The 20968-nt window shown below is 45.6% G+C and overlaps 1 long non-coding RNA gene across 1 annotated transcript in view; it reads left to right on the top strand.

The window, feature by feature from the left end:
• LOC127568518 (uncharacterized) overlaps nucleotides 1-20968 on the top strand; it is a 30062-nt gene that overhangs the window by 6406 nt on the left and 2688 nt on the right. The window contains exon 3 of the long non-coding RNA XR_007956016.1: nucleotides 8186-8394. This is a non-coding gene — a long non-coding RNA (uncharacterized LOC127568518). The remainder of the gene's footprint in view (nucleotides 1-8185; nucleotides 8395-20968) is intronic.

The raw sequence follows: 20968 nt of genomic DNA, 5'->3' as shown, positions 1-20968 counted from the left end.
GGCTGTTAGTGATGTTCACTCCAGGAACTTGAAGCTCTCAACCCTCTCAACCTCAGCACCATTCATGTAGACAGGTGCATGTACACTGCCCCCTTTCCTGAAGTCAATGACCAGCTCTTTTGTTTTGTTGACATCGAGGGAAAGGTTGTTGTCATGACACCATTCCAGTAAGCTCTCTATCTCCCTCCTGTACTCCGACTCATTGCTATTTGAGATACGGCCTCCACAGGTTTAGGGTGAAAGGTGAAACATTTAAGGGGAATCTGAGGGGGAACTTCTTCACTCAGAGGATGGTGTGAGTGTGGAACGAGCTGCCAGTGGAAGTGGTAGATGTGGGTTCAATTGTAACACTTAAGAGAAGTTTGGATGGGAGGGGTTTGGAGGGATATGGTCCCGGTGCAGGTAGATGGGACTGGGCAGAAGACCAGGTCGGCATGGACTAGGTGGGCTGAAGGGCCTGTTTCTGTGCTGTAGTGCTCTATGACTCTCTGACTCTAATCCTGCACTAATTCCACTTTATTCTCCCACATTCCCATCAACTCCCCCCAGATTCTACCGCTCACCGACACGCTAGGGGCAACTTACAGCGGCCAATTAACCTACCGAAATGCACGGCTTTGGGATGCGGGAGGGAACCGGAGCACCCGGAAGAAACCCACACAGTCACAGGGAGAACACACAAACTCCATACAGGCAGCGTCCGTTTTTGTCGTCATTTTTGGGATCTGTGAGTCACCAGCGACTTCAAGTTCAAGTTTGTTGTTGTCACAGGCAGTCATAACCAGGTATAACTACCATGAGAACTAGCTTTATACAGCAGCAGCACAGTACATTACAAACATTACAAGCATAAGTTAGCACAGATTTAAATTACTGGCATGTATATTGTCTGTCCAATATTGCCCTTGAGAAGCTGGTGGAGAATCAACTTCTTGAACTGCTCCAGTCCTCCTGGTGAAGGTGTCCTCACGGTGTCGTTCGTGAAGGAGTTCCAGGGTTTAAATCCAATGAAGATGAAGGACCTGTGATATATTTCCAAGGGTGTGACTTGGAGAAGAACCTGAAGCTTGGTGTCCCAATGTGCCTGCTGCTCTTGTCACAGGTTTGGAGATGTTGTTGGATTTGCCTGTGAATGTTATAGATGGTGCACACTACAGCCACTGTCTGCTGGTGGTGGAGGGAGGGAGTGCTGAGAGTGGTTATCGGGATGCCAAATCAAACTGGTCGCTTATAGTCCTGGACGTCCTGAGAGTTGTTGGAACTGGACTCCTCCCGGCAAGTGGAGAACACTCCATCACACTCCTGGCTTGTGGCTTGTAGATGGTGGAAAGGCCTTGGAGAAGCATTAGTCACATGTACATTGAAACACACAGTGAAATGCATCTTTTTGCATCGAGTGTTCTGGGGGCAGCCCGCAAGTGGCGCCATGCTTCTGGCGCCAACATAGCATGCCCACAACTTCCTAACTTGTACATCTTTGGAATGTGGGAGGAAACCGGAGCACCCGGAGGAAACCCACGCAGACACGGGGAGAACGTACAAACTCCTTACAGACAGTGGCCCGAATTGAACCTGGGTCACTGGTGCTGTAATAGCGTTACGCTAACCGCTACACTACCGTGCCTGCCCTAACAGGTGATATTGGGTGTAATAGGTATACACCCAATGGCAGTGGTGGGATTCGAACCAACACCTCCGGAGACTGGAGCCTTAATCCAGCGCCTTAGACCACTCAGTCACCGCTGGATACCCCAGACTGAGACCTGCTCTCGTAGCCATGGTATCTACGTGGCTAGTCCAGTCAAGTTTCTGGGCGATACTGACCTCCCAGAATGTTGATGGTGGTATGGTAATACCACTGAATGTTCAAGGATTGGGAGTTAGGTCCTTTCTTGTTGGAGATGATCATTGCCTGGCACTTTTGTGGGCTACATGAGGAGTTGTGAATATAATTAGTTATCTCCACTTATGGTGGAAGGAAGATGGTTGATGAAGCAGCTGAAAATGGTTGGGCCTTGACACTGCCCTGAGGAGTAAGGAAGGATGTGCTGGCCCTGGAGAGGATCCAGAGGAGGTTCACAAGAATGATCCCGGGAACGAAAGGCTTAACGTATGAGGAGCGTTTGAGGCTTCATTGAAACCTACGAATATTGAAAGGGCTGGATAGAGTGGACATGGAGAGGGTGACATCAGTGGGAGAGTCTAGGATCCGAGGGCAGAGCCTCAGAATAAAGGGACGTCCCGTCAGAACTGAGATGAGGAGGAATTTCTTCAGCCAGAGGGTGGTGAGTCTGTGGAATTCGTTGTCACAGGGGGCTGTGGAGGCCAAGTCATTGGGTGTATTTAAGGCAGGGATTGATAGGTTCTTGATTGGTAAGGGGATTAAAGGTTACAGGGAGAAGGCAGGAGAATGGGGTTGAGTAAAAATTCAGCCATGACTGAATGGTGGAGCAGACTCGATGGGCTCCATGGCCTAATTCTGTTCCTATATCTTACGGTCTCCTATTGTCCTGGGGCTGGGGTGATTGGCCTCCTTCCTTTGTGCAAGATTTGACTCCAGCCATCGGAGTGTTTGCCTTCTGATGCCCATGACTTTCAGTTTCATCTGTGTACCTTCATCCATACTCAGTCCAAGTGCTGTCTTGATATCGCGAGCAGTTACCGTTCACCTCCAGGATTCAGCTCTTTGGTCCATGTCTGAACCAAGGCTGTGATGAGATCTGGAGCCAAATGGTCCTGGAAAAACCATTGGTGAACAGGTTATTGGTGAGTACGTGCCTCGTGCTAGTACTGCCCATGCCATGGTCAAATTGAATGGTCACAGTCTTTTTCCCAGGGTTGGGGAGTCTAAAGCTAGAGGGCATGGGTTGAAGATGAGAGGGAAAAAATTTGAGAGACCTGAGGGGAAATTTTTTCACACAGAGGGTAGTGGGTATATGGAACGAGCTGCCAGAGGAAGTTGTAGAGGTGGGTACAGTTACATTTGTAAGACATAGACAGGTACATGGATAGTAAAGGTTTAGAGGGATATGGGCCAAACACAGGCAAATGGGAGTAGCTCAAGTACACAACTTGGTCAGCATGGACAAGTTGGGCTGAAGGGCCTGTTTCTGTGCTGTATAACTCTGTGACTAATTAACCGGATTGGATTTGTCCTGCTTTTTTGTATACAGGATTCATCTGGGCAATTTTCCACATTGTTGAGTAGATGCCAGTGTTGTAACTGGATTGGAACAGCTTGGCTGGAGACACAATGTGTTATGGAGGGCAGGTCTTCAGTACCACAGCTGGGATGTTTGGTTGCCATTGCCTTCACTGTATCCAGTGCACTCAGTCATTTCATACAGAGTGAATCACATTGGCTGACAGCTGACTTCCATAAAGGTGGGGAAGTCAGGAGGGACATGAGATGGACTCTCCATCCAACACTTAAGGCTGAACATGATTGCAAATGCTTCAGCCTTTTCTTCAGCACACACATGGACTCGAGGGCTTGAGTTATAAGATCCTGGATAGGCTGGGACTGTTTTCCCTGGAGGCTGAGGAGTGAACTTATAGAGTCACAGACTTTTTTTTCCCGGGGTGGGGGAGTCTAAAACTAGAGGGCACAGGTTTAAGGTGAGAGGGGAAAGACTTAAAAGGGACCTGAGGGGCAACTTCTTCACGCAGAGGGCGGTGGGTCTATGGAACGGGCTGCCAGAGGAAGTGGCAGAGGCAGGGACAATTACAATGTTTAAAAGACAGTTGGACAGGTACATGAATAGGAAAGGATTAGAGCAATATGGGCCAAATGCAGGCAAATGGGACTAGCTCGGACAGACATGTTAGTCGGCATTGACAAGTTGGGCCGAAGGGCCTGTTTCCATACTGTATAACTCTATGACATGCTGGGCCCTAACATTGTTCAGGATGGGGATGTTCTTGGAGTCTCCCCTTGTTACCTCTGAAGTTGCCCTCCACCACTCAGCACCAGACGGAATAGGGCCGCAGAGTTTTGATCTGATCTGCAGGTTGTGAGATCACTCATGTCTCTCTACTGCATGCTCTTTATGTTGACTGCAGTTTCGCCAGGCTGACACCTCCTCATTTTTATGGACTCCTGGAGGTGCTCCCAGCACACACTTCTGGCTGAACAAGTGTTGATCCCCTGGCTTGATTATAATGGTGGAGGAAGGGATATGCTGGGACCACAAGGTTACATTTGTGGTGCTGCTGATGGTCCACAGCACTTTGTGGTTACCCACTTTGGAGTTGCCAAATCTTCTCCAAAATCTTCAGTTTCCTCACTTTCAAAGTCAAAGTCGAGTTTATCGTCACATGCACAAGTACACATATGAACAGGGGCAATGAAAAGCTTACTTGCAGCAGCATCACAGGTACATAACATCATATAAGCAGCATTCACAAGAAAAACATAAATTAAACATAAATTATGCACAATTTTTACAAGAAAGAACACAATTAGAACAAAAAAAGTCCATTTTAGTGCGAAGTGGTCATAGTGTTGTTAAACTGCAGTGATTAGGGTTGTGCCGGTTGGTTCAAGAACCAAATGGTTGAAGGGAAGTAGCTGTTCTTGAACCTGGTGGTGTGGGACTTCAGGCTTCTGTACCTCCTGCCTGATGGTAGCTGCAAGAAGATGGCATGGCCTGGATGGTGGGGATGATAGATGTTGCCTTCTTGAGGCAGCACCTCCTGTAGGTACTACCGATGGTGGGGAGGGATGTGCCCGTGATGCAGACTCCACTACTCTCTGCAGCTTCTTACATTTCTGCGCATTCGGATTGCCATCCCAGACCATGATGCAACCAGTAAGGAGACTTCCAACAGGTACTTTTAACTATAGACAGCAACAAAAGAAATCTTGATCCTAATCCTGCCTGTTACCTTGAGCCTGCTCAATGAGGAGGAACTCACTTGTTATTCCTACCCCTCTCATGCCCAGTTGTTGCGAGGTTTATTGGACACAGATCCCGAGAGGCATTTTCCTGATCTGTCATCACCGGCAACAGCAAAGCCTCAGGAGTTCCTTAATTTACTGGCGAACTGGTGCTTTCCAAACCAGTTAACAGATAACCAGGCCCAGGTAGGTAGCTGGGAATTTCACAGATCACCACCTCGGTGTTAAATTCCACCAGATGTTTACAATCTGACTGCAATAACTGTTACCATAGCAACTACAAACCACATGCCAATGCTTTACGATATGACCCTAAAACATAATGATTCTCTTGCAGGTATCGCTGGCCCAGCTCATGCTGGAAGTTGCCAGGATCAGATAAAGCAGGGTCTGAACAGAGATTGAAGCTGGGATTTTCAAGGCCCCTGGTACATGGTTACCAAACACAGACTGATTATAACAAAATATTGCATTTATAAGGAGCCTTTATGTTACAAGGCATTTCGCATGGGGGAACATTTTCAACAATTTTCCCTGCTGCAGTTATATCTTGCGACTAAATGTGCCAGGACTACAGAGCTTCGATCTGATCTGCCGCTTGAGAGGCGGCTCAGCTCTGTCAATGTGTTTTGCATGAGTTTTTGTTGTTCAGCAACCAAATATTCCTGTACTGCAGCTTCACCAGGCAAGTTGAAATCTCTCCATACAAATTGGACACCCCGTGTTATAACTGGGTTGCATTCCCAGAAAGTCATCGGTGTCGCGATTTTCCGTAACACAAAGGCGCATCTTCTGTGCATGCGTCAAGAAACAAAAGCTGAAAATAAAATAAAAATTGACACACAGAGTCTGTGAGAGCAAATTATCATTACCCTCTGTTACACTGGGGTTGCCTGTACTCATAAGACCTACATATATATAATGCCTTTCACAATCAAAGGATTCCTCAGTGCAGTGTACGAGTAACCAGGTACTTCTGAAGTGTGGTCAATGTACTAGAGGGAACAATTTGTACACAGTAGGCTCCCTCCCACACCAGCTGTATGGTAACGTCCAGATCATCCATCCTTTGATGATGATGGTTGAGGGATACATATTGTCCAGGAGAGTGAAGGGAACCCTCTACCCCCCCCCCTTCTTTCCTTCCTTGAAGTAATGCAATGGAAACCCAGTAGAAATGGGGAGAAGGGGCAGAGGGTTACATCTCATCCAATAGACAATGCTTCCAAAGATACGGTCATCCCTCAGTACGGCACTTGGGCTGGACCGTGCTTGACTCTGTAGAGTTTGAACTTCTCTCTACATTCATGACTGTGTGGCTAGGCACAGCTCAAACATTCATCTACACATTCGCTGATGACACCACCGTTGTTGGCAGAATCTTATATGGCGATGAGGAGGTGTACAGGAGTGAGAAAGATGTTACAACAACAACCTCGCACTCAACGTCAGCAAGAACAAGGAACTGATTATAGACTTCAGGAAAGGGAAGTCAGGAGAACACACACCAGTCCTCATTGAGGGGTCAGCGGTGGAAAGGGTGAGCAGCTTCAAGTTCCTGGGCGTCAACATCTCAGAGGATCTATCTTGGGCCCAACACATTGATGCAATCATGAAGAAGGCACGCCAGTGGCTCTACTTCATTAAGTTTTTGGTATGTCACCAAAGACCCTTGCATATGTCTACAGACATACAGTGGAGAGCAATCTGACTGGTTGCATCACCACCTAATATGGAGGCTCCAATGTGCAGGATCGAAAGAAGCCGCAGGGGATTGTAGACTCAGCCAGCTCCATCACGGGCACAACCCTCCCCACCATCGAGCACATCTTCAAGAGGCAGTGCCTTAAGAAGATGCCATTCATTATTAAGGACCCTCACCACCTGGGACATGCCCTCTTCTTGTTTCTACCATCAGGGATGAGGTACAGGAGCCTGAAGACCCACAATCAACATCTTAAGAACAGCTTCTTCCCCTCTGCCATCAGATTTCTGAACGGTCCATGAACCCATGAACACTACTTTGTTATTCCTCTTTTGCACTATTTATTTACTTTTGAAACTTTTAGTAATTTTTATGCCTTTATGTCTTGCACAGTACAGATGCCACAAAACAACAAATTTCACGACATATGTCAGCGATAATAAACCTGATTCTGAAACTTCTTAGAAGTGAGCTCATCACCAACTGAGCCACAGGCTGACACACAGAGCCCTCTACCCTTGGCCACCTTTTTCCTCAGCTACCCGCTGCCTCTGGATGAGGTCACTGAACGGAAATGGTGTCCTTGTCCACATCGGCTCTGACAATGCCGATGTCTGTTTCACCTCAACTGCCCCCCATCCCTCTGCCCATCACAAACTTCATCCAACAATAACTGCACAGTACTCGTAATGCAGCTAAATGCCCAAGGGGTTTCACAGAACATAGAACACAGAACAGTGCAACACAGGAACAGGCCCTTTGGCCCACAATGTTGTGCCGAACTAATTAAATGCGTAACTAAACTAATTCCTGCTGCCTACACGGCATCCATCTCCCTCCATTCTCTGCACATTCATGTGCCTATCAAAGAGCCTCTTAAATGCCCCTATCGTATCTGCCTCCTCCAGCACCTCTGGCAGCACATTCCAGGCACCCACCGCTCTCTGTGTAAAAAACCTGTCCCACACATCTCCTTTGAACCTTCACCTTAAATTCATGCCCTCTGGTATTAGACATTTCGACCCTGGGGAAAAGATTCTGACCGTCTACTCTATCTGTGCCTCTCTTAATTTTATAAATTTCTCTCAGGCTTCCCCTCAGCCTCCGCTGCTCCGGAGAAAACAATCCAAGTTTATCCAACCTCTCCTTATAGCACATGCCCTCTAGTTCAGGCAGCATCCTGGTGAACATCCTCTGCATCCTCTTCAAAGCCTCCACATCCTTCCTGTAAAGGGAGTGACCAGTTTCATAGGAACATAGAACAGTACAGCACAGTAACCGGCCCACGATGTCTGTGCTGAGCGTGATGTCAAATTAAACTAATCCCTTCCGCCTGCACATGATCCGTATCCCTCATTCCCTGCATGTTCAAGTGTCTGCCTAAAAGCCTCTTGAATACAACTATTGTATCTCCTTCCACCACCACCCTGGCAATGAATTCTGGACATCCATCACTCTCCATGTAAAAAACTTTACTCACACATCCCCTTTAAATTATCCCGCTCTCTCCTTAAAGCTGTGCTCTCTAGTTTTAGACATTTCTACCCTGGGAAAAAGTAAGGCTTCTGATTTTGTTTCAGATTTCCAGCATCTGCAGAATTTTTTGATTGGTCGAGGACTGTTCTCACCTCTGCACAGTGTCAACATGTTCCTTCCTCTGCTCTTCTGCGTGGATTGTGAATAACTTGGAAGATGACACCTTTGAGAGTGGAGCACTCCTTCAGAATTATCACAGACAGACCTCTGCCCGTTGGATAGGCTTCCATCCCATCAAACACACAGTTCTCTGGTGAGGATTGATGTCTGATTTTAATTATGTATTTGTCCATTGAAATATATTTTCAAGAAGGGGATTGTTTGTACAATGTGTAACTCCTAGAACTAATAAATCAGTTCTTCCCATCCTGACATCAGTTATCTGGCTGAGGTGCTGTTCCTCCCTTTCCCTAGGGTTGCCCTGGGCAACTCATTGAGGATCCACGTTAGATCACTGCAGCCTGTGTTGGGGATGTGATTCAATTCTGGAGCAGTCTGATACAACTGAGTGGTTTCATAGAGTCACACAGCATATATACAGCTGGTAGAGCCGCTGCCTCACAGCTCCAGTGACCAGGGTCCAATTCCAACCTCTGGTGCCGTCTGTGTGGAGTTTGCACGTTCTCCCTGATACTATTATAAAGACATGTGGGATGATAGGTGGATGGTTGATCGTAAATGCCCCTGAGTGTGGGTGGTAGAATCTGTGGGGAATTGATGGGAATGTGGGAAGAATAAACATTGGGATGAACGTGGTATGAGAGTAAATGGGTGCTTGTTGGTCGGCGTGGTCGATGGTGTGTTTCAGTTCTGTGTGACTTTATGACTCTATAACTGCAGGAACAGGTCCTTCGGCCCACCATGTCCATGCCAGCCGTGAGCCATCTACACTGACCCCTGTACTTTGTTGTATTCCAATGAAACACAGCGTTCTGTTCGATACCACTCCACCAATATCTCTGAAGCCCATCACTGGCGTACTTGTGGAGTCCTCATATGTGCAAATTGGCCACTGCCCTCCCACTTTACAACAGTGGCTACACTTTCAAAAAAGCTAAATTGACTTTGGTACATTCCGAGGTCATAGAGTTAGATTGTAAATTGGTTTATTATTGTCACATCTACCAAGGTGCAGTGAGAAACGTTGTTTTGCATCCAGCCACACAGATCATTTCATAATAACAGTGCATTGAGGTAGTACAGGGGAAAAGCAATAACGGGATGCAGAATAGAGTGTTACAGTTCCAGAGAAAGTGCAGTGCAGGCAGACAATAAGGTGCAAGGCCATAATAAGGTAGATTGTGAGGTCAAGAGTCCATCTTATCGTACTAGGGGACCGTTCAATAGTCTTATAACAGTGGGATAGAAGCTGTCCTTGAGCCTGGTGGTACGTGCTTTCAGGCTTTTGTATCTTCTGCCCGATGGGAGAGGGGAGAAGAGAGAATGTCCGGGGTGAGTGGGGTCTTTGATTATGTTGGCTGCTTTACCGAGGCAGCGAGAAGTGTAGACAGAATCCATGGAGGGGAGGTTGGTTTCCATGATATGCTGAGCTGTGTCCACAACTCTTTGCAGTTTCTTGCGATCTTGGGCAGAGCAGTTGCCGTACCAAGCCAGAAAGGATGCTTTCTATGATGCATCTATAAAAATTGGTAAGGGTCAAAGGGAACATGCCATATTTCTTTAGCCTCCTGAGGAAGTAGAGGCGCTGGCGAGCTTTCTTGGCCGTGGCATCTACATGGTTGGACCAGGATGTGGTAGATTGTCCAATTGGTGATGTTCACTTCTCGGAACTTGAAGCTGTCAACCCTCTTGACCTCAGCACTGTTGATATAAACAGGAGCATGTGCACCGCCCCCCTTCCTGAAGTCAATGACCAGCTCTTTTGTTTTGGTGACATTGAGGGAAAGATTGTTGTCGTGACACCATGTCACTAAGCTCTCTATCTCTTTCCAGTACTCCAACTCATTGTCATTTGAGATTCGGCCCACTACAGTGGTGTCACCTGCAAACTTGTAGATGAAGTTAGAGCAGAATCTGGCCACACAGTCATGAGTGTATCAGGAGTAGAGGGCTGAGGATGCAACCTCGTGGAGCACCAGTGTTGAGGGTTATCATGGTAGAGGTGTTGCTGCCTGTCCTTACTGATTGTGGTCTGTTGGTCAGGAATTCAAGGATCCAGTTGCAAAGGGAGGTGTTGAGTCCCAGGTCTCGGAGTTTAATGATGAATTATACAGCATGTAAACAGGCCCTTTGGTCCAACTTGACAGTGCAGAACTCTACCTGAACTGGTCCAATTTGTCTGCCTTTGGCCCATATCCTTCTAAACATTTTCTACTCATGTACCTGTCCAAATGTCTTTTAAGTGTTGTATTTGTACCCACCTCTACCACTTCCTCTGGCAGCTTGTTCCAAATACCCACCACCCTCTGTGTGAAAACTGTGCGATTAAAGGGGCTCACTCAGAGGATATTCACTGTATCTCACTGTTTTTCACTGTGTCTCGGGACACGTGACAATAATAAACCAATATACTTTCCTCCTTCTTTGCAACAGCTCTCTGAGCTTCCCATTCACAATGAACGCTGAGGACACCCTAACCCACACATGCTGCTGTACAAGCCAAAGCTCTGGGTTTCCATGGGTTACAAGCCTGACTGTGCTTCCCTGCAGCAGCAGTAACTCTACTGGAATACCTCATCATGTGGCTCTCTGTATTGTCCATAGATTTGCTTTTTTTTGCTGACACTGTTTCAACAGTAAACAACTTTTTTTTCACATCACCTTGAAAAAAAGTCACTGTGTACATCCAATGCATGATTCAGTCTGTGGGGTTGCATTATGTGTGTTGACACAAGGACAATGTCCACTTAGTTACTAGTCTGTGGCAGTATTGTTTACAGCACTTAATCAAGGCTCCCTTTCCCATTAAAACTGCCTAATAGAATGCGAACCTCTTCTCTATTGTGTTGTCTTTGATCTCTATCCAGCCATGAGCACAGTCAGCAAATGTTAATTCAAAGTACGACTAGATGAGAAACACAATGCTTTTGTGTTTAGCTTAATTTGAGGCCAGTGTTATCACAGATAGGTGCAGTCATTCAATTCGTCACAGATATACAAACATTAAAACATAAATCAATGAAATGCCCCTCCAGGCATGGTCATGATGCACGGCTTTCTTCTAACTGTGTCTGTAGACCTTCATTCCAAACCAATTCTCCTCAAAGAATAATGTGCCAGTTGATGGGGAAATGGAGCAATGCGAGATGACTGTTTCTAGATTAGCCAGTGGAGACGTGCAAGTGTCACAATGCAGGAGGATGAGACATGTCCCCACCAAATGAGGAAAGCACTGCAAAAATAATTCAGAGGGAAATTTAACTAAACATGAATTTAAAGCACAACATTACTGTCAATAATAATATTCAGGTGGCCCAGCAGCACAACTGATAGAGTTGCTGCCTCATAGCTCCTGTTACCTGGGTTCGATCCTGACCTCCAGTGCTGTCTGTGTGCAGTTTGCACGTTCTCCCTTTCCCCCGGGTGCTTTGGTTTCCTGCCACCTATGAGGGTTGGCAGGTTAATTGGCTGCTGTAAATTGCCCCCGGTGTGAAGCTGAGTGGTAGAAATTGGGGGGGGGGGGGAAGTTGATGGGAATGTGGGGAGAGTATAATGAAAGTGTAAATGGGTGCTTGATGGTCAGTATGTACTTGGTGGGCCGAAGGGCCTATTATTGTGCTGTTTGACTCTATGATCAAGTCTCTTGTCAAAGGCACACATATCCAGGATATAAATACAATGAAAATTAGACTTCTGCAGGAGCAGCACGGTACATTACAAACTACATCAGTACGTCATTCCAACAGATAGTGCTGGAAACATTCAGCAGGTCAAGCAGTGTCTGGAAATAAGACAGAGTTAACATTTCTGATGGACAACCCTTTTTCAGAGCTGGGAGTTATTATCAATGTTGATGTGGCGTTCTATGCTATGAGCAGCCCACCTAATAAGATTTCTTTATTAGTCACATGCACATTGAAACACACGGTGAAATGCATCTTTTTGCGTAGAGTGTTCTAGAGGCAGCCCACAAATGTCGCCACGCTTCTGGCGCCAACATAGCATGCCCACAACTTCCTAACCTGTACATTTTTGGAATGTGGGAGGAAACCGGAGCACCCGGAGGAAACCCACACAGACACAGGGAGAATGTACAAACTCCTTACAGACAGTGGCCGGAATTGAACCCAGGTTGTTGGCGCTGTAAAGCGTTACACTAACCGTTACACTACCGTGCCTGCCCTACCGTACCTGTTGGAGAAGGATTCACTTATCTATTGGGGGGGATACTATTTGTCCTCCCAGCCATGGCCCCACATATAGCACTCCCATCTCTGCATTTGTAATTTCAAGTCTTCACAAAATCCAGGCCACGACTCCCACAAGATGTGCTGCACCATCAGTGGTGTTGTCTTCTGACAAAGACGTTAACCTAGACCCTTGGAGGGGTTGGGGTAGGGGGTGGGTGCATGGGCTTGTAGGTGAGGCTACCGCTTGCAGAAGCATGTATTCCTCAGTGGCATCCTGCGCCAAAATTTATTCCTCGATCAACATTGGTGGGAACTTGCTGTCTTCAGATTGGCTGCAACACCTCAAAGGTGCTTCGTTGGCTTTTAGGACATCTTGAGGTTGTGAAAGGCTTTGCTGAATTTCAAGTCTATTGTCTTCACCCAGCCAAATACTAGAGTGAGACCAATAGACAGCCATAGGATCTGTTAATGTGCAGGAGTTACTGACCCAGGTTTTAGAACACAGAACAGTACAGCACAGGAACAGGCCCTTTGGCCCACCATGTTGTGCCAAACTAATTAAATCAGTAATGAAATGCCAAACTAAACTAAACCCTTCTGTCTGCACAGTTTTCACTTGCAACATGTGGATGGCATTGTATGGTGTCCAAAGTTGCCCCAGGCAGAGAGTCTGGCAATACTTTAGTGTTTAACCTGTTTTGTTAGTTATTAAACCTACTACCATTTTATTATTATTAATACTATTTAGTAATTATATTAATAAATACAATTAATGTTTGATTAGTGTATTCATTATTAATAACAATAAACAAATTGATTAATAGTTCATATTATTTGTTAATTAATGTATTATTAGTACTATTCCATGTCAAGGAATCAGTATTCCTCACTTCTGTAGAATCCAATTAACAATAACTGTTGGGAGGAGCACCCATCCTGTTGTACAACAGTTCACTCGGAGCTTGTGGTGCGTTGAGAACAGAAGAACCGTAAACTACGGTAACCACTCCCAATAAAGGCAGGGTAACTTCTCGCAGTTTGAGTGGATGATAGTTACAGCTAAACTACAGCTCTTCCCCAGGTTATAATCGCCCCCGACTTATGGACACACACTGTGTTTGTTCATTTCCGGCTTACGAACAGCTTGGGTTGTGAACAGTTCTCAGAAATGTAACCTGGAGCTTCATTCTGGTGGGCCATAGCAACAGCAACCTTTATTCGTAATAAAGAACACAAAAGAATAAACACAGTGCAAAAAACATTTTATATTCTTGGTGCCATTTCATCAATACGTTCAGTAGTGTCAACACTTTTTTTTAAACCGATCGGTGTGCAAGACAAGTTTTTCACTGTACCTCGGTACAAGTGACAATAATAAACCAACACCAATACCAATAAACCGTAGCACCATTGCTACTCATGTGGCTGCACAACACCTTCTGACAACAAGAGTGCGCAGTGGTAGCCTGGAAAATGTAGAGCACTTCCAATGATCCAGAACCACCTCTCAGCCAAGGTAGATATCAATGATGAAATTCAGCATCACCTTCAGAGTGGTGACACAGCTTTTGGTCAACTGAGGGAAAGGGCATATGACAAATAACGTGAAAATCAGGCTGATTAAATAGAGAGGTGGTGAAAGAGGAATTAAGAATGGGCACTGCTATATGATCTGAGACTTGGTCGCCTAAAGCACTGGATATTTACGTCAATGCAGCCTCCACATTAACTATACACCATCGGTCTTTTATCAAACTCTCTCCTTCCGCCTGTCATTTCCTTTCTCACTACCGTCTGAACTTTCCACTGTCGGCTTAGTTGTCACAAGTTAAGAACTTGACATTTATCAAATGTTCTCTTCTGCCTTATTTTACCCTTTCTTTCTTTGGTCGTTTATGGAGTCCTGGCTTTAATTGTTTACATTTCTCTCTCATGGGAATGCACCTAATCTATGCCCGAACCATTTCCTCCTTAAAGAATTAGTTTTGCCTGCCAGATTGCAATTCCAATCTCATACCATTGAAACTGGTCCTCTCCAATTCGCTGTAGCTGTTAGCATAACGCTATTACAGCGCCAGCGACCTGGGTTCAATTCTTACACAATTCTGGTGTGTAAGGAGTTTGTACGTTCTCCCCGTGTCTGCATGGGTTTCCTCCGGGTGCTCCGTTTCTTCCCACATTCTAAAGATGTACGGGTTAGGAAGTTGTGGGCATGCTATGTTGGCGCTGGAAGCGTGGCGACACTTGCGGGCTGCCCCCAGAATACTCTACACAAAAGATGCATTTCACAGTGTGTTTCAATGTACACGTGACTAATAAAGATGTCTTATCTTACATCTTAGAATGATCCATACCTTTTCTAAGACTTACCACAGTACAATTCAATGTAATTCAGTGCACAGGGTGAAGCCAAAATACCATATGAACCAAATACAACCTTTCTTGGATAGTTTCAGGTTAGCGCTTATGTTTCAGCTGAGCTACCTGTGAAATTGTGTTGAATTAATCCCAGGAGAACCATTGGAAAATTGGATTCCTTCAAATAAAATCTCAAGCAACTGGAAAAACTTGCAATTGTACAGCACCTCTAACAAGCTCAGGAATTTCTGGGATTAATTCAACACAGTTCACCTTATTTTGAAGGAAATCAATGTTCCAATGTAAAGATTGCAAGAGCCAATTTGTGGACTGCAAGCTCCCAAAGACAGGCATGTGACAAGTACAGATAATCTTTATCTTTAATTGATAGCAGAAGACCCATAAGTACTGGCCAAGCCACCTGGTAGCATGGACACACACTAGGGGCACATCCTCCTGCCCCATAAAGTTCAAAAAATATGGATGTGAGGTTTTGGACATGTACAGATACGTGTGACCCATTCAGTTGAGGATGAACACCTTCCCTTCCAAAGTTGGCAGATGTAAGTTCCTGCCATGGCTTAATGGGTAAATTCTCTTGAGGTTCTACAAAATAATGCAATGAGATATCTTACATCTACCTCAGAGAGTGCATGGAACCTTGATTTGAAATCTCTTGTGAAGAACATCATATCCACAAGGCAGAAGTCATCTGAGACATCAACCTGGAATTTTGTGCTCAAGTCTCAGTATTGGAGTTCGAACCCACAATCATCTGACTCTTAGGTAAGAGAACTACCCACTTTTGAAATCTATAAATGGCTTGGAAATCAGAGTGCGAAGAAGACAGACAAGTGGCAGATCGAAATTAGAAGTGTGATGTGATACATTTTAGCAGAAGGGAGGGGGAGAGGAAATATAGACTTAATGGTGCTGTTCTAAAGAGTGCAGGAGCAGAGGGGACTGGGGCCACTGTGTTATTCTTTGGAGGTGGCAGGACATGCAGAGAATAGTTACAAAGCAGATGGGATGTTGGGACCCATAATTAAAGGTATTAATATTCAAAAGCTGAGAACATATGCCAAACCTTTATAAATCTCTGGATAAACCATGGTTCTGGTCACCACACTTTAGGAAGGATGTGAAGCTTCTTGAGAAGGGGCAGAATGATTCTGGGGCATGGAAATTTAGCTGCATCGATTAGCTTGAGTTGTTCTCCTCAGAGGCTGAGGGTAGATTTGGTGGAAGTGAATACAATTATAACAAGTGCAGATGAAGTGTGAAAGAAAAGCTGTTCCCACTAGCTGGTGGTATAGGGTCCAGGAGACGCAGATTTAAGATTCTGTGCAAGGGATACAGGGGGAATGTGAGGAAGAACTTTTTTATGCAGTTAGTGGTAATGATGTTTAACCTGCTGCCTATGAGGGTGGTGAACGTGTAGACGACCATTGATTTCAGAAGGGAATTGGATCATTATTTGAGGGAAATAAACTTAAGATGAGATTTATTTATTAGTCACATGTACACCAAAACACACAGTGAAATACAACTTTTGCATAGAGTGTTCTGGGGGCAGCCCGCAAATGTCACCACGCTTCCGGTGCCAACATAGCACACCCACAACTTCCTAACCCATACGTCTTTGGAATGTTGGAGGAAACCGGAGCACCCGGAGGAAACCCACACAGACACAGGGAGAACGTACAAACTCCTTACAGACAGCGGCCGGAATTGAACCTGGGTCACTGGTGCTGTAATAGTGTTATGCTAACTGCTGCACTACCGTGCCTGCCCTCTTGCAGGGTTATGTGAACAGAGCAGGGGACAAGGCTGAGTAGATTGTTCTATGAAGAACGGGCATGGACTCAATGGGCCAAATCACCTCCTCCTGTGCCCTAATGACTATGGCTGTGAACCACAGCTGTGACCTAAAGAATAACAGTAACATGCCTGAGTCAGTTTCATCCTGACACTGGAAGTGCGAGGCTCACAGCTGAGGATACTGTCTTACACCCATGCCAGTTGAAGCTGGCTGTGTTTGAAGTCAAAGTCAAGTTTATTGTCATATGCACAAGTACATGTTTGCACAGGTGCAATGAAAAACTTACTTGCAGCAGCATCACAGGCATAAAAGGTGAATCGAGGGATATCAGAGCCACTCTACCAACATACATGGAGATAATCCTGCCTATGAGCTTAAACAGATTTGACATTCGTTGGCCAGAAGCTGGAGCCTCACTCTCTCTCTCGCTCTCTCTCTCTCAGCTGCTTGAATTGACTCTGGAGCCAGGCAGGGAGAAATCAGGTGCTTCCTGCCTGGCCCTAATTCTGTAACTACTGGTCTCAGATCACTAATTACTGGATAATTGCACTGTTGAAGCCTATTGTTACAGTGCCTCTTGTATGAATATATCTAGCAGCCTCAGAGCTGAGCTCCTTGGATCGTAATTGCTACGTTGGTCAGATTAGACTCAAGTAGAGAGGTGAATGGAAACAATCAGAGGCAGTTTCCTTCAAGCAAAGTTTAACTGATGCACTAGCAAGTCATACTAATGACTGCAATACTCTGGCAGAACTCAACATTACTGCGCTGTGGGCAGAACCACATTGAACACAAAGGGCTTTCCTTGTCATATCTTTTAATTACGGCTTATGACAGGCAAATGAAAAAAAAACTGCAGATGCTAGAAATCTGAAGTAAAAAACATAAATTGCCAGCCAGCATCTGTGGAAGAGAGACAGTTAAGTCAAGTTTATTGCCATATGCACAAGGACAGTGAGGTACAGATGCTGAAATCTTGCTTTCAGCATCATCACAGGCATGTAGTTTTCAACAACACACAGAACATAAATTATACAAGACAGTGAAGATAAAAGAATGTGCAAAACAGGACATTAGTACAGAAAAATACAATCAGAGACAAGTCCACGGCAGTGCAAGAGGTGGTCCATAGTGTTCCGTTGCTGAGGTAGGGTTAGGGTTGTGCAGGTCGGTTCAAGAACCTGATGGTTATGGGAAAGAAGCTGTTCCTGAACCTGGTGGTGTGGGACCTCAGGCTTCTGTACCTCCTGCCTGACAGTGGCAATGAGAAGAGGGCATGCCTCCTGTAGGTGCTGTCAACGGTGGGGAGGGCTGTGCCCACGATGGACTGGGCTGTGTCCTGTGTCCACAACTCCCTGCAGCCTCTGTGCATTGGAATTGCCGTACCAGGCCATGATGCAACCAGTCAGGATACCTTCAACAGTGCATCCTATTGAGGCAGGTCACCATGCTCTTCTTGGGCACTGGTACATTAGATGCCCTTTTGAAGCATTTGAGGTCAGGAACCTTTCGGCAGGCTGATTCTCCATTCCCTGTACTGATGGTGGGCTGCGCTGGATCAAATGTTAAACCACATCTCTGGCACTACTAAAGCAGATTATCTGGTTATTATCTCAATGCTCTTTTTGGAAGCTTGCTGGGTGCATATTGGTCCATGCAATAGTGAAAATAGCTCTAAAATATGTTTTCTTGTTGATAAAGTTTACTGGGATGTTTTGAGGTCATGAAAGGTGCTATATAGTTCCAACTTTCAGTGTCAGTCTGGAAGTAAATAGGGTGCAATCAGCAGACTGATACTGGAGTTTAAAGGGTTTAATCTTATTTCAGAATAAACAATTAAGAGGTGATTTAATCAAAATGTTTAAAGTGATTAAAGGATCTGAATGAGTCAAGGTATTTCCTTTGCTGGGACTGTGGAGATTCCAGAGCAAGGCAGAATTACTTTAAAATTAGCGCTAGGCCATTCAGGAAATATTTCTTAGCATCTGAGTCCTACAGCGCAGAAACATCGAATCTGTCCCAACCAACAAGCACCCACTGAGCAATTTACAGTAGCAAGCCAGTCTTTCAACCTGCTCATCTTCAGGATGTAGGAGGGAACCGGAGCATCCAGAGCAAACCCACGCGGTCACAGGGAGAAATGTGCAAATTCCACACACACAGCACCCAAGGTCAGGATTAAACCCAGGTCACTGGAGCATTCTCTTCACACAAAGGGTGTTGGAAATTTCAAACACTTGATCGCAAAACCTGCTAAAGCTGGGGCTCAACTCACCATTTCAAACCAGAGATTTGACAGATTTTTTTGTGAAGTGAGGATACTAAAGGTCAGAACCAAGGTGGATGGATGGGATTAAAATACCAGTCAGCCACCATAGGATTCAATTGCAGAAAATACAGTCAAAGGAGGCACAAATTCTGACAGGATGAGGAAGAGTGGATTTATAAAGGAGATCAGAACTGGTCTGGGTCATAAGGAGAGGCTGGATAGGCTGGGACTTCTTGTCCTGGAGCATAGGAGGCTGAGGGGTGACCTTGTAGAGGTTTATAATATCATGAGGGGCATAGATAAGGTGAATGGACACAGTCCTTTCCCCAGGGTAGGGGAGTCCAAAACTAGAGGGCACAGGTTTAAGGTGAGAGGGGAAAGATTTAAAAGGGACCTGAGGGGCAACCCTTTCCACACAAAGGGTGGTGAGCATATGGAACGAGCTGCCAGAGGAAATGGTAGAGGTGTGTACAATTACAGCATTTGGGCAGGTACATGGATAGGAAAGGTTTAGAGGGATCTGGGCCAAACACAAACAAATGGGACTAGCTCAGGTAGGCAACTTGGTCACAATGGATGAATTGGGCTGAAGGTGTATGGCTTTATGATGTTATCGAGTCAGCAGTATATCTGCCTATATTAGCCAACAGATATAATACAAGAACAGGGGGGACTGTATAAAATATATTTATTACTATCTACAGGTGAAACACTGTGCACAGTTCTGGTTACCACACCACAGGTAACATGGCACAGTTAGTACAGCTGCTACCTCACAGCTCCAGAGACCTGGCTTCAACCCTGACCTGTGGTGCTGTCCGTGTGGAGATTTTACATTCTCCCTGTGACTGCGTGGGCTTCCTCAGGGAGCTCTGGTTTCTTCCCAGGTCCCAAAGATATGCAGGTTGGTAGGTTAATTGGCTGCCATAAATTGCCCCAAGTGCGTACGTGAGTGGTAGAATGTGGGAAGAGTTCACATGAATGAGGAGGACAAAACAGGATTTGAGCAGGATTAGAGCAAGTGTGTGCTTGATGGTCAGCATGGACTCAGTGGACTGAAGAGTTTGTTTCTGTGCTGTATCTCTATGACTCTCTGCCTCTAGGAAGGATGTTATATCACAGCAGTAGAGGTCTACAAGAGCTGGGGAATCATGGTTAGGAGGAGAGACTGGCTAGGCTGGAGTTATTTTCACTAGAATAAAGGAAACTGAGGGGAGAATTAACTAGGGTGTATAAAATTATGAGGTGAGCAGGAAGGACCTATTTCCCTTGGCAGTAACTGGGGGCATAGATTTACATTGACTGTGAAAGGATTAGAGGGGAGTTGAGGAAACAAAATATGTCAGTTAGTGGACGTTGGAGTATGGAACTCACTCTCTATAAGGTGGTGGGGTCAGAAACCCTCACCTCATTTAAAAATGTCTGGGTGAGGATTTAAGGAACCATGACGTGAAGGGTTACAGACACAGAGCTGGGAAATATGAATTTTGGCCAACTTGGAAAAGACGGGCAGAATGGCCTCCAGTGCAGTCATAGTCATACAGCTGCACAGCTTCCCCTGGTGGCTCGTTCCATATACCCAGCACACTCTGTGTGAAAATGTTGCCCCTCAGGTGTCTTTTAAATCTTTCCCCTCTCACCTTAAATCTGTGCCCTCTAACTTCAGACTCACCAACCCCAGGGAAAAACACTGTGACTATTCACCTTTGAGTCTGTAATATAGAATTAGAATTTGCATCTCATTCCAATTGGTCTATATCTGTGTGTTTTCCACTCCTGATTTTCGCTTTGGATCTTTTAGAATCAAAGGCATTTACTGCACAACAAACAGTCTGTTGGAGGAATTCTGTCAAGCAGCATCTGGTGGGGTGCAGGAATTGTCATCGTGTTGGGTCAAGACTCTGCAATAGGACTGATGCAGGGTCTCGACCTGAAATGTTGACAGTTCCTTTCTCTCCCACAGATGCTGCTCGACCTGCTGAGTTCCTCCAGCAGATTGTCTGTTACTCCTGATTCCAGCATCTGCAGTCCCTTGTGTCTCCACATTACCTCTGGAAGAAGTGGTTGA

Source organism: Pristis pectinata, chromosome 1 (assembly GCF_009764475.1).
Source record: "Pristis pectinata isolate sPriPec2 chromosome 1, sPriPec2.1.pri, whole genome shotgun sequence".
Taxonomy (NCBI): domain Eukaryota; kingdom Metazoa; phylum Chordata; class Chondrichthyes; order Rhinopristiformes; family Pristidae; genus Pristis; species Pristis pectinata.
Note: the sequence above shows the minus strand (reverse complement) of the source record. Positions and strands in the feature narration are given on the sequence as shown.